A 14,181-nucleotide genomic window follows, 5' to 3' on the forward strand; every position below is an offset into this window, starting at 1 on the left:
TAAAGGAATTGGATAAAGAAGGATTTCCTACATTTAAATTGGATATAACTTTACATTATTGCTATTTCAATTCTGTCACATTCAGGCATAAACCAATATTTAACATTAGCAGAATTTGAGTTAGGTATCTCATTCATTGAGAAAAACATTTTTTTAAAAAAAAAGCTATACATACAACCTATTAAAATTGAGATCTTATATAATAAAATAGAGATCTTATATAATCCTATATCCATTGAAAAAATGAATATCTGATTAAATAAACTCCTATAAGAAGATCAATTTTTTTCAGTGGTGAATTCTTTGAAACTTTTAGGGAAAAAATACACAAATCATATACATATTCTGCCAAGATCAGAAAAAAAGAGAAGAAATAGTTGCTAACCTCAGGTCAATCTCTGTTATAAATGGGTATGCCTAAATCCTAAATATAATATTTTGAACAATATATATGAATGATAATTCATCATGAACACATTGGATTTAGTCAATGAATGAAGGAGTCCTTTGAAATTTAAAACTTTACTAATATAATTTCACTGTGATGACTGCATCAGTAGAAAACATGTGATCATAAAATTAAACACCAGTGAAATATTAGATAAATTTATTTAGCAATTTTAATAAAAATTAACTAGTAACAGAAGAGAATTGATCAGATATTTACAAATCTAAGGAAAAAATCCTACTAATGTAAAAAAATGTTTCTCTTTAAACAAAGGAAGGAGACAAGAAAGCCTGTTACTATTTTCTCTAGTACACTTGTGTTTAAAACACATGGGCAATAGAATAAGATAAAAATTAGAAGTAAGCAATAAAAATAGTATTATGCAGATATATAAGATTAATGAAAATTAAGATAAGCTACTGATATACAATTAGACTTCTAAAGTAGACTGATCAATGTTCCTGAACATAAAGCTGTTGGGTAAAAATCAATTGAATATCTATACACTGTATATTACTAGAAACAAATAATAAGGAAAGATGATATCATTGACAGTGAAATAAAAATGCATGAAAGATATTCATATTAATGTACAAGTACTCATCCCTAAAGACTATAAAGCTTATTGATGTATATTTAAAAATATCTAAATAAATGGAGAGCAAAATCATATTCCTGCAATTAGTGATTCAATACTGTTAGGTGTAAATTTGCTCAGATTATTCTAAACATTCAGTTCAGTTACAAACAAAATGACAACTGGGTTCTTTTTGTGGATGTTGTAAAATATATATTAAAATATAACGGATAAATAATATAAAGGCAGTAATTTAAAAGAATTAAAATGTTGGATTATTCTAATAACTTATCACATTTATTGGAAAATAAATCAAGAAGATATGTTTTAGACTGTGGATAAGCACAGAAATCAATGATAGAGAGTAGGGTGTCCATATAAAGACTCATACATATATGGAAATTTGATAAGTAACACTAGGGAAAGGGTGGCCTGTTCAATAAGTAGTATTATCTATTGTTGATACACATGACCCAACAATTTCATTCAATTGTATGTGAATGTTACACTTTAAGTTAATTTCACAATATAATTAAAAGTTTTCATTTCCCACACAAAGTAGAAGTGCTTCGAAAGTGATTAATATATAATTATAGCATAGTATAGTTTAAACGGTTAGAATGAAAAGAAATGTAAAGTTTTTCTTAGTTTTACTTTCATTATTTTTTGTCACATTGTCTATTTTAGACTGTTTCTAGTCTATCTGATCTTGCTTTTATTCAGGACAAAATGAGCTTTAGATAATACCATGGAGATACCACATATTTTTCTTCTTAAATATATAAGAAAGAATATTTACTTAAAATTCCACTTAAAAATAGATAGGATTTGTAACTGAGGCTAAGATTTTTGCTTTAACTTTGTTTTTATTTAAAGACCTGCTATAATTCTTTGAGAGAACTATAAAAGTCTGCTTAGAAACATTATAATGCAAAATGGACATAGAAGGACAATGAGATATTTTATTTACCACAGCACAGCCATTGCTGTGAAGAATGGATAATATATCACAATGATAATATATGGAGAAATAACACACGTAACTACTAGAGACAATAAATCTGATTTTACCACAAGACTTGTCTTAGCATTTCTCTTATAATACATAAAATAATTTTAGGCTACATGAAATTGGCTTGAAAATCCCTTGTTTATGGCAATATACATCTGTTATGATAAAAAAATATAGCCCACTTCCAAAAACCGTCAACAAGGCAATAAATCCTTAGGTAAATACTTTAGATCATTATTCATTATCAAGGGTCTTTATTGAGTCTCTGTATTAGAAGTCCTGCATTTGATCTCCTGTTCCACTTTATAAAACAACTAGAGGCCTTTTGCACGAAATTCATGCACTCAGGGGGTCCCTCAGCCCGGCCTGAGGCCTCTCGCAGTCCAGGAGCCCTTGGGGATGTCTGACTGACAGCTGACAATTGGATATCCTTAGTGCTGCCACGGAGGCAGGAGAGGCTCCTTCCACCGCTGCTGTACTCACCAGCCATGAGCCCGGCTTCTGGCTGAGCGGCACTCCCCCATGGGAGTGCACTGACCACCAGGGGGCAGCTCCTGCATTGAGTGTCTGCCCCTTGGTGGTCAGTGCGTGTCATAGTGACTGGTCGTTCCGCTGTTTGGTCAATTTGCATAGTAGCCTTTTATTATATAGGATATCGTAGAGATTACCATGTGTCCCCCCAACTCAGATCAATCTGCTGATTTACTTTGTCAGCTTGAACTTTCCCTCATATTACAAAATTTAAAAAAAATGACACAGTCTATTTTTTGGCCTGGTTTCGTTCTTCAGTAATAGAAGTAGAATAGAAGTAAGGAGTAAGGAACTTTTTCTTCACTGTTCTGTTTCACATGTATACACACACAAACACACACACACACACACACACACACACACACACTTTACAATCTCTGTTTCTTCCCATCCCCTCAATCTTCCCAGAATCTTGTGATAAACTGCTCAGGACATTCTGAACCAGGAGATGCACTTTGCACTGCTGGAAGCTTATTGGAGGTATACCTTTCCACAAAATGTGGAGTAAGTACTTGGAACTCATGTTCCTGGGAAGCACAGTAATTCTATATCCAGTGCTTTTCCTTAATATTTTATTTTTCATCTTCTTTATATTCCTGACATCTATACCCAAAATGCCTTTTCATATTATTTTTATTTTCAACTTACTTATTTACCTTAATAACAGCTATTAAGAGGGCCTGGTAATTTTCTGTCATGTGTAAGTTCCCCTTCCCCAGAAGTAAGGCTGTTAAATCACGTTGTTTACCCATATCTTCAGAAAAAAAATAACTTCTACTGTTGTGGTAAACAACCTGCTTCCCTATTTATAATGGTCTGGCCATCTAGCAACTTCAGCGCGAAAGTATAGCTAATTTGCCTACAAACGTCAGGTGGTCATAATAATCTGGCCACTCAGTGTACAGTGTTATTATTTTTCCTTTTATTTTATTTTTTTCCATCACCATTTATCACCCCTATACCCTCTTCAACCTCCACCACACCCTTCTGCCATAAGATCACCACACTGTTGTTCCTGTCCATGAGTTATTTTTCTTGTGTTTTTTTTCTTCTTTGCTCACTCCTTCCACTCTCTGCCCAACACCCCACCCCACCTTCAACAACCACAACAAAAAAAATGCCTGCATATACAACAATGCTATTCTGTTTGGTCTTTGTCAAAGTGTAGCTTCAATACAGGTACACAAACCTACTAACATAAACAAGAAAGAATTCTGTTCTGCTGAATCGTACATCTAGTAGGAAGAAAGAAAAAAATAAATTACTTTAAAAACAAGATTATAATTTCAGGTGGCAAAGTACAACTCAAAACAATAAAGTATATCAGAGGTAATTTTTTTTACAAATAACTACTGATATATACATATATACATATGTCAGAAATTATATATGCATCTTCTTATATATGTACTAGAGGCCTGATGCACAAAATTGGTTCAAGAGTAGATCTTCCTTCCCCCGGCTGCCAGCACTGGCTTCCCTCTGGCACCCAGGACCTGGGCTTCCCTCGCAGCCCTGGCTTCCTCCAGAAGATTGTCCAGTCTAATTAGCATATTATGCTTTTATTATTATAGATAAGTTTGAACTTTTATCCAGCTTACTGAACTTAAAGACTTAGTGGATGTACGCATAATTGGCTCTCCATATGTAATTCATACTCTCAGAGCATTCCCAAACACAGGTGATTTTTATATGCAAATAAAATATTTTAGTGAACTACAATTATTCTTTTGTATATTCATATTCTTAGAACACATTCAGATCCATGATTTAATTAAATTTTACAGAAAAACTTAGAACACATTACTGAGGGAGTAGTATTACTGTGTGATTATGTATAAATCTACCCTATTGCTGACATTTATTTTCTACCATGGACAATGGTAATTTTCTTTTGTTTAAAAAAAAAGTCAAAATTTGACTAATCCTGAAGCTTTAAAAATTGTTGTGTTTTACTTTTTGGGGGGGATACAATGATTGTATATGGTTTAGAATGAATATATGCATATATGTAATATATTTACATATATATTTCCATTTATTAATGACTTTGTTACATATTTCATATTGACATTCAATTTTATTTTACTATGTTTAGAATATTTGTACTGATTTTTAGAGAATTCAGAAGGGAGAGAGATAAAAACATTCATGGGAGAGTGAAGCATTGATACTCTGACTCCTGCATGCCCCCCACTGGGGATCGAGCCCCCAATCCGGCCATGTGCCCTGACCAGGAATGGAACCAGCAACGTTTTGGTGCATGGAAGGACACCTAACCAACTGAGCTACACTGCTAGGGCTTGACATTCTATTTTAATGAACTTCCACAAAGCCTTTTCTTAGATGAGTTATACACTGGATTTCAATCTCATCTGCAATTATTATAATTTATTTTCCCCTTTTAAGACTTCAACACAATTTTAATAGGCATTTATGATTCTGTATTTTTATTTTGAAAGTTATTTGATGTTCTCACCTATAAAAAATTTAAGGCATATTTTTAACAGTGCATTTTAGCTGAATTAAGGCTACTTCTTTCCACATGAGCTCTTGCTTGAATTATGGACTCACCAAAAGGGATGGTCATGTTCAGCAATGGAACTAAAAATAAATAAAAATTACATATACATGGAAAAATGAGCAAAAGATGCATTATGTCATAATCAACATGTATAATTCCATGCCCTTCTCAAACAAGTAGTAAATATAATAGAAATATGAGGGATAAAGAAATTTCAGTCACTCAACCGACTTTATTTTTTAGTGATGCAAAATTTGAATTATTCAAGCTGAAGCTATTAAATATTCATAGAGCTTCATATTATAAAGTTATTGATTAATGTCTTTGGTAAAGAACACTATTATCTCCGATTACATCAAGGTCATCCTGAGGAACAGGACCCAGGCATAAAGTGTTATATATGGAAATATGAGAAGCTAATACATCATTCATATTTAACAGATAACATAAAGGTTAACCCCTTGGAGAATTTGAAGATAATACTCGTCTTCTTCTGACAATTCTTTATACTGGCAATTTGGAAAATGCCAGTGTTTTATTACTACCTATTCTTGTACTATGACATGAATTAGTGCATACCTGCCTCACTATTCCTTTGGGCAAAAAATGAATTTGAATTATGTACAGGAGAGAGATTTTACAAAATTAAATGAGCCAAACTACTTTCCCTCTGTATACTCATTAGAACGACTCTGAGAGTAGTCACCTCTTTTGCTTTTAGAGAAAATTGGTACTTTGTTCTAATATTATACCTGATATCTGTTAAACTTTCTATGCCCACTGAAAGAATAAAGATATTTGGGATCAATTCACATACATACTAAGGATAAGTGAAATATTTCAACTCTAACTTGATCTAGTTATGCACTCTCAATATAAATAAAAACAGAAAACTTAGTTCCAATATGTTTAAATAGCTTGTCCTAGGGTTCCACAGCACACGTATTGGCTATCTTGTGAAAAATGTTAAACTCCCAGTGCTGTGATTTTCTCATATATACAAATGAAAACAATGTCGACTTTGTAAGATTCGGTAGGAGAATGAGATAATGCACGTAAAAGCATTTGGCACATTTATCACTTTATAAATATTATCTACCCTTTTTGTGGAAGGAATAAATCTAAGATTTTGGCTTCCAGAATTTTTCTTTTTCTCTTTACACTTCACTGCCCTATCACATTTAGTCTGTAAATCTGTCAATGAGATTAGACTGTGGATAATTATGTCCCAAACCCATATGTTGTTTTCTCTGTTCAAATACAATTTTAAAATAATGGAAAGGAGCTCTGGTCACAGAATGGGGACTATTTTTTTCCGTTAGCCACATTTTCACTATTAGTCACTACATTCCTATATTACTTAAAATTATGACTTAATTTTAAATATTGAACCAATGAGATTGCTCAGTCTCCAAAACATGCAATCCTTTTCTCTCACACGCCAGAACTTCCCATTGATTAAAGTTCTAAAATCCAGTGAGATTCTGACTACTCTTTGCTACTTCTTCTACTAGCATTGTTATACGAGCTGCCATTGTTTATCATCCTGGTTATTACAATGGCCTGCAAGCAGGTCGGCATCAAGCACTTTTTGACATATTTTCAAAACAGCACTTTAAAGCAAATCAGATTATGACTCTCTTTTGCATAAAACTCTCCAAGTTATTCTCATTTCAGTTATTGTAAAAGCCAGAGCATGTACAAATGCTTATAGATTCTACATCATATGGACTTTCCAATGTTTCCTTGAACTTTTCTCCTCCTCTAGTGTCATTTCCTCATTCAGTTTCAGTGACAACAGACTCTTTATTATTACTGAACATGGCAATATATTTGGTTTGTCCTGTATCTTCTTTATGTCTTTTGTTGGACGCCGTCTTCTCCTTAAGACTCTCCATGGACATGTTATTAAAATGTTCAAACCCTGTGTGCTCTGTGGACACTTGCCATGCTTGACTTTGTACCATAGCACTTACTATCACCTGACACACTGTGCATTTCACATCTTTGTTTATTACATTTTGTCTTCACTAGGATATAGTTTCATGAGGATAGATATTTCTATTGATTTTTGGGTGCTGTATCCCAAAAGCCTAGAACTCTGCCTGGCAATAAATAGTTATTTCAGAAATGAATTAGGAGTTGGTGAATTCACAGATTAGAGATATAAAATAGAATAGTGATTTTTAAAAAAATGAGCTTTGGCCCAGCTGATGTGGCTCAGCAATTGAGCATTGACCCAGGAACCAATGTGGTTCCAACCCTGGCTGCTGTCCAAATCCCCAGTAGAGGGTGTGCAGGAGGCAGCTGATCAATTATTCACTCTCATCATTGATGTTTCTGTCCCTCTCTATCTCCATTCCTCTCTCTCTGTAAACCAATAAAAAACATATATTTTTTTAAAGCATGAACTTTAGAATCTAAAATACCTTCTTAATGTATCTGTTACCATTGTTCATCCTTCTTCCAATTTTCTCCACAGAGAAGCTAAAGTCATCTTTTACCAAGAATTCAGATCATGGGAATCTCTTATATCTTTCCCATCACACGTTTATGAGTGTCATTGATCTAATCCAGCCCCAAGCTCCCCTCCTGCCTGTCTCTTACCACCCTCTGCTTGATGAGCCTGCCCTGCAGCACCATCCCGTTTCCTTTGTCCTGGATGCTCCATTTGTGGGAAACACACCCCAACAGAAATTTTCTTCTTTCCAATGCCTTCCTGAGCAACCAAGCCACATTTCCGTTCAACCTGATTTGACTGTTGCAACAGTTATCACTATGTGGATATTATATAATACACATTTAACTTTTTTTTCAAATTATTTATTGTCTAACTACAAACCTTCAGGTAGAATAAAGGTCAAGAGAATAGTTCTAGAACTAGCACAAGTCAGGAATATAGTTATTTTTATTCAATCCTCAAACAATCATTAATTGGATATTGATTTAATAATTGGTTGAGAATTGAATTAATGATTGTTTGAGGATTGAATAAAAATAACAATAAACTTGGGGTCGGTTCTTGTTATGACAATGAATGGTGCTGGGAATGCCAAGAAAACTGCTCTGCTAGTCAGCCACATTGTCCTGTTTGGGATGGAGGTGGGAGAGGGGGGGTCACAGTTACTTAAACTTGTATAATAGGGAGAATGATTGGTAAAGGTTGCCATCTTGCTTAAAAGGAATGAAAAAGAAGCACGTTGTAAAATGGTCTGCAGTTTTATCATTGTAATAAAACTTCCACTTGCTTCTGACTAATGCTCAGAAATTAGACAGAAGCCAAGTGGAAGTTTTGTCACTCCGACAGCACCAGTGACTCCTATAGCTTGTCCTTTGCTCCTAAAAGTGACCAAGCACCACTGTTGTCTAGGTGGAATGACTTCCCAGCACCTCAGGGCAGGGTCCAGGGGTTGGGAAAGTAGGGTCAGAGTGTGGAAGGCAGCCTGTTGAACCCTGCAGAGAAGGGGAAGGCTGGCAAAAGCCAGAGAATGAGGTTGTTCTTAGAATATGAGTCTATTCACTAAGCATGTCTACAATAGCTTTTTTCTCTACTACAGATGAAAATTAATGTGGCTTGTTTTATGCATAAAGGTAAGAAACTACGTGGAAAATGCCAAGGAAACTCTTTACATTATTTAATAAAAAGTAAATCCATTTTGAAATCATCAGGCACATACACATATTCTCATAGCTCCAGACACATGGTATAAAAGTGAGGAGTATTATAGTTATGGAGAAATAATAATAACAAATAATAGGCCCTTGGTGCACTAAAAATATTTGGATTACATATTGTAAAATTTTTAGCTATTGTATGTAATACAGTACATTCTAAGGAGTATATATATATTTAGGTGAGTGCTTCAGATTTTTGCTATTAAAAAATGGACATTTATCAACTTAATCCCTTTTCAATTGCTTTTTTTCTTTTCATTTCACATGTATGAGTTTTTGATATCTTTCTGTATAAAGCAAAAAAAAGATTTCCTTATTTAATTTACATTTGAATCACATCTGAGTTAGACCTATTGGTGGATATTTATCCATAAGTCTCAATAAATCTTTTTAAAGACACAGAACTATATTGAGCTAACAAAGCAAGTATTACCATATTTCAACTGTATGGCAAACATTAACATACTGATGATGATGTGAAATATCATCCATATGGATCAATACAACCATTTTATTTAACAATCATACAACTAAAGGTGCACATGCTCTCTAAGTGAGCAATTTCACTCCTAGCTACACATCAAATTTAATATATGTATAATAACACCCATAACAGAACTTCTAATAATGGCAAAAAATATTTTGGGGGAAAACACATAGCTCTTAGCCATAAAGGTTATAACTGAAGACTGCTCACACAAAAGAAATATGTTGGCAAAAAAAAAAAAAAGTTTAAAATATAAAGTCCAATACCAAACAAAACTAATCCACATTTCTGTATGAAAATATAGATAATGAAATTATAAATAATTGCAAGGAAAAGATTATTTCTGGCATCCTCAAAAAGTTAATATAATTTTAAATAGCTATTGGGAAATCCAGTTGAGGTCCAATGCCCAGTTGATATGTCACTTCATGAATACTACTCCATCTCTCATCTCATAAATGTTGCTCTTTCCTCAGCAAACTCTTAATATTAGGTGCAATTTTCCCAATAATCCTCTTTACAATTATTTTTTGAGTTGTGGCATATTTACTAATTGTGGTAAGAGAGAGAAAACAGAATCACCTTGGATCATGAGGGGAATTTAATGAACAGCGACTGTGCAGAGTTGTGGGCAGGGGTAAGGCGACAGAAAATGATGATAAGGTAGCAACGGAGAGCAAGAGAAAGAAGGCTTCCTCCACCAGGGAGGGCAAGGAGAGGAAATTATGTGAGGAAAGCCAAGTTTAAGAGGAAAGGCGTTGAGGAGGATAGCAGTAATGAAAGGGTATTTGTGGAAGAATACAGAAAATAACAAATTGGTGGCCTTGCAGTGGGAAAGATATGAATGAAATGCCTCCATCTGTCTCTCTCATTTCCTCCCACTAGCTAAACCCAACCGGAAAAGGGATGGCAAGAGAAACCGGGTGATGGAGTTCAGTCAGACAGAATGGAAAAGATGGGCACACATCTCCTGGGTCTTCACCTTTTATACAATACACCAGTTGTAAGACTTAATGTAATGTTCCACAAATAGTAAGTGTTAAATGATATTCTCAGAAGGAAGGCAGAGGTGGGTGGATGGGTGGGAAGAGATCAACCAAAGAACTTGTATGCATATATGTATAACCCATGGACACAGACAACAATGTAGTGAAGGCCTGGGGCAGGGGCAGGGGTAGGCTAAAATGGGTCAATGGGGGGTCGGGGAAGGGAACCAATATAATAATTTCAACAATAAAGATTTTTTTTTAAAAGTATGTATTTCATACACTGCAGCTATTTTATTTTCTAAGCCATATTTCATTTTGATTAAATTGCTTGTATTAAATAAGAGCTAGAAAATTGGTGACATATTATGAAACTTGAAAGTATCTTCTAAAATGCATTTAACCTGCAGAAAATTAATGAGGCGATAACAATAAGATGGAATAATTTGGTATTTACATAGTTGTTGAGTGGGCAGGTTCCAGACATTAAATTAGGGAAATTAGAACACTAAGTGCTATTTTTAAAACAACTTATTTTAACATGAGAAATATAAATAGTATAAATACAAAGACACTCAGATTGAATGTTTTCTTAGAAACAACAGGAGGATATGGTTGTTAATACTGTGTTCCCTGAAAATTAAATTGTTCATTGTATGCTTATCTGTTTATTGTGTTGATTTGGCAGGATACCCAGGTGTCTCACTCACATTGTTGAGGTGACTGTGTGTTGGCTGGGAGCTCAGCTAGAGTGGCAAAATGCATTTTCCTCATGTGGCCTCCTCATGCATCCTGGCCTTCTCATTGCATGATAGCTGGGGTCTAAGGATGTATATTTAAAAAGACAGAAAGTGAAAGCAGCCAGGCCCCAGACGATGGAACTGCATCATTTCCTCCATAGTCTATGAATGAACCCAGTCACAGAGTTCGCCTGTATTTAAGGGAGAGGTCTTTTCAGTGGAAGAGTGTCGAAGAATTCATGATAAACCTTAATTCATTGTACAACCCTGAAATAAAAGTGATTGCAAAACATTTTTTAAAGATTCACTGTGAGCTATTACTATTTACTGTGGGGGAGAAGAACATGAGATGGCATTGACCAGCGTGAGTGGAGAGACAATCTGGAGCAGGGAGCCATGCCCTGGCAGCAGAATGGATGGCCCTGGACAGTGAGAAGATAACCAGAGAATTAGGTTACTTGTGAGAATGGAAGGAAGAGGCGCATTTGAGATGGCTTATTTGTTTTGATTTGTCTCCACCTCCACTACTTGACCCTACATTGCTTATCAGTTTGGAGCAAATACAATGTTGTATAAAAGGTTAATAATGCTTGTGGGCTCTATATGGTTTCCAATGGCCTGGGTTAATTACCAGACCCCCCTCCCCCCACCCTGTTTTGTACTAATTTGTACAAAAGACTGTATTTCTTTAAGCCTGTTTTCCCATCTGTAAGTAATATCTAACTATATTTGCATGTTATGGTAGGTTCTATTCTCTCTCATTCCACATTTAAAATCAAACTCTCTGTAAATAAATTAACAGGCAAATGTATTTCCCCCAAAGTTTCACACTGGAAATCTCAGCCTAGATCCAGGTCTTCTGATTGCTGGATTAGTTTACTGCCTATACCTTGCCTTTATTTAGATTTCTACAAAATTCATATTGTCACCTTTATTTTGCTAATCCACCTGAAAAATCTGTGGCTTAAAAACATTGTCTCCAGCCAACTTCTGTTAGCGATCAGTATCAAGGCTCTCAAGTTAAAGCCTTGTATTTGACCTTCCCTGACATTTTCTGGCCAGCACCACTGAAATTCATTGGTAGATGCTATGCCTTTGGCAGCAATTCTGTATGTATTTGGGTATCAAGCAGCACATTTACTACTTCAAAGCAGTGTAACCTGGTTACTGTGGAGCTAGAAGAGGACAGTTAGCATTAAGCCACTAGAAGATTTCAAACTGACAGCCCTATAATTCTAGGTGTGGCATATAGTCATCTTGGACAAATGGCTAAATAACATTGCATAATGGTTCTCATTTTCAACAGAAAGATTAAGTAAAGATTATTACTGTATATATTTTTAAGAAATATTTTATATTTAGCTTTCCTCAATTATAAAGTTAAGGATTGTTTAATATTTTTTTTCATATTTGGTGGATGAATAGTATTTTATTAGGAACCAAGTAATCTTGAAATAAATGAGTAAATATATTAAGCATACAAAAATGGGCCTATTAATCACATGCATTTTGTAATGCAACTAACTAAAAGTAAGATTATTTATATTTTTTCAGCCATTTCTTAATCCATATAATCTTGTGTAACCACGAAAAGTTGTTGCATTGGTTATAGCTGTAGGGGGTTCAGAAACAGTCACCCCAAGATGTGCCTCTGTGGTATGCAGATTATTTGTTTTGTTTTGTTTTGTTTTGTTAATCCTCACCTGAGAATGTTTTTATATTGATTTTTTAGAGAGAGTGATAGAGAGGGGGAGAGACAGAGAGAGAGAAACAGGATGTGAGAGAGACACCTCCATTGGTTGCCTCCTGCACACACCTAGGCCAGGGCCAGGGATCAAGCCTGCAACCACAGTATGTACCCTTGGCCACAATCAAACCCGGTACCCTTCAGTTGTGGGCAGACGCTGTATCCACTGAACCAAACCAGCTAAGGGTGTATGCAGATTATATGGAGCTAAAGGCAACCTAGACCCTGTGGGTTCAAGAGAAACTTCTGCCCAACCTCAACTCCCACCCCCGCCTCTTTAACTGCCTAGAAGAATTTGAATTAAGGGATTTTCCCATCATAAGAGATTTTCAGAGGTAACCTTTTTGACCTATTCTGCAGTGGTTTATCTCCCATTTGAATCCCCAAGGTGATTCTTAGCTCAGAATGTCAAATCTACCTCATTTTCTATTTCTGTCTTTGAGCTGATTATGAACAGAGTCTCCAAAAACATATATGCTCACTCTAACAGCTGATGGCTCAATTGATGTTTCTTTCTCTTTCACCCAGACTAAGCTTTAACTAAGGAAATTTATCCTAAAGGGCTACTGGAAGTTTGAAAATGCAATTGAAGTTCAAACACTGCCTTTATAATTATTCACAGGGTTTCCCAAAAAGTGTATACACATTTTAACGGCTGATAACTCACTTAGTTTTCACTCATTTTCAGGTTTAACTGATTTGAAATAATGGGTGAAGCCAGACTAAGCTTTGAACAAAGAGAATGTATCCACCAGACTTATTTATGGGGCCACATAAAAGATAAAGTTTAAGGTACAAAACTGGAAACGGTTGACGAATAGAGGGCACACAAATACCAACGGAATGACTGTTCATGTTTGCGATACTATTGCTTCACGTTATCAGCAGTTCCTAGACAAGAAAGGTGAACAGTTTGAAAACAGGCCCTGACCAAAATATATGATTCATTCTGGAGGTTCTTTTACATTTTCAAAAAGGACTGTAAGTTAATAAACACTGACTTTATAATCATTCAAAGTGTGTATACATTTTTTGGATCACCCTATATGTGGGTATCTGACTTTCTCATGGTTTCCATGTGTATATATGTATTAAATTTGGTTCTTTTCTCTCATTAATCTGTCTCATGTGGATTTTATTGTCAGATCAGCTGAATGAACCTTGCAGGTGGAGGAAAGGTTTTTCCTTCCCCATGTGCTATGTTTTCCAGCAGTCTCCCACTCAAGAGCTGTCAGGTTAGGAAATCTACTGACCTCCTGCTAGGATGCATGTATAAAAGCATGTCATCAAAGCGTGTATAAAGCTTGTCATGGAATCATCTGCCAGTACTCTCTTCTGGCCTGTCAAATGCACAAGTAGGTGATGACCTCCCATGCAATCTCACTTACCTTTCTTTAAATTGTCCTTTATTCACAATTACTTTTTGTTCAGTATTCCACTGGGTTTGTCTTTGA

The 14,181-nt window shown here is 35.1% G+C and overlaps 1 long non-coding RNA gene across 1 annotated transcript; it reads right to left on the bottom strand.

The window, feature by feature from the left end:
- Positions 1-384: 384 nt before the first annotated feature.
- On the bottom strand, positions 385-13,472 carry LOC106728410. Its single transcript, XR_001364718.1, has 3 exons — positions 13,348-13,472; positions 9,422-9,427; positions 385-396 (listed from the first exon to the last, which is right to left on the bottom strand). It is a non-coding gene; the product is annotated as an uncharacterized LOC106728410 (long non-coding RNA).
- Positions 13,473-14,181: the final 709 nt, after the last annotated feature.

Source organism: Myotis brandtii, unplaced genomic scaffold (genome assembly GCF_000412655.1).
Source record: "Myotis brandtii unplaced genomic scaffold, ASM41265v1 scaffold115, whole genome shotgun sequence".
Classification (NCBI taxonomy): Eukaryota; Metazoa; Chordata; class Mammalia; order Chiroptera; family Vespertilionidae; genus Myotis; species Myotis brandtii.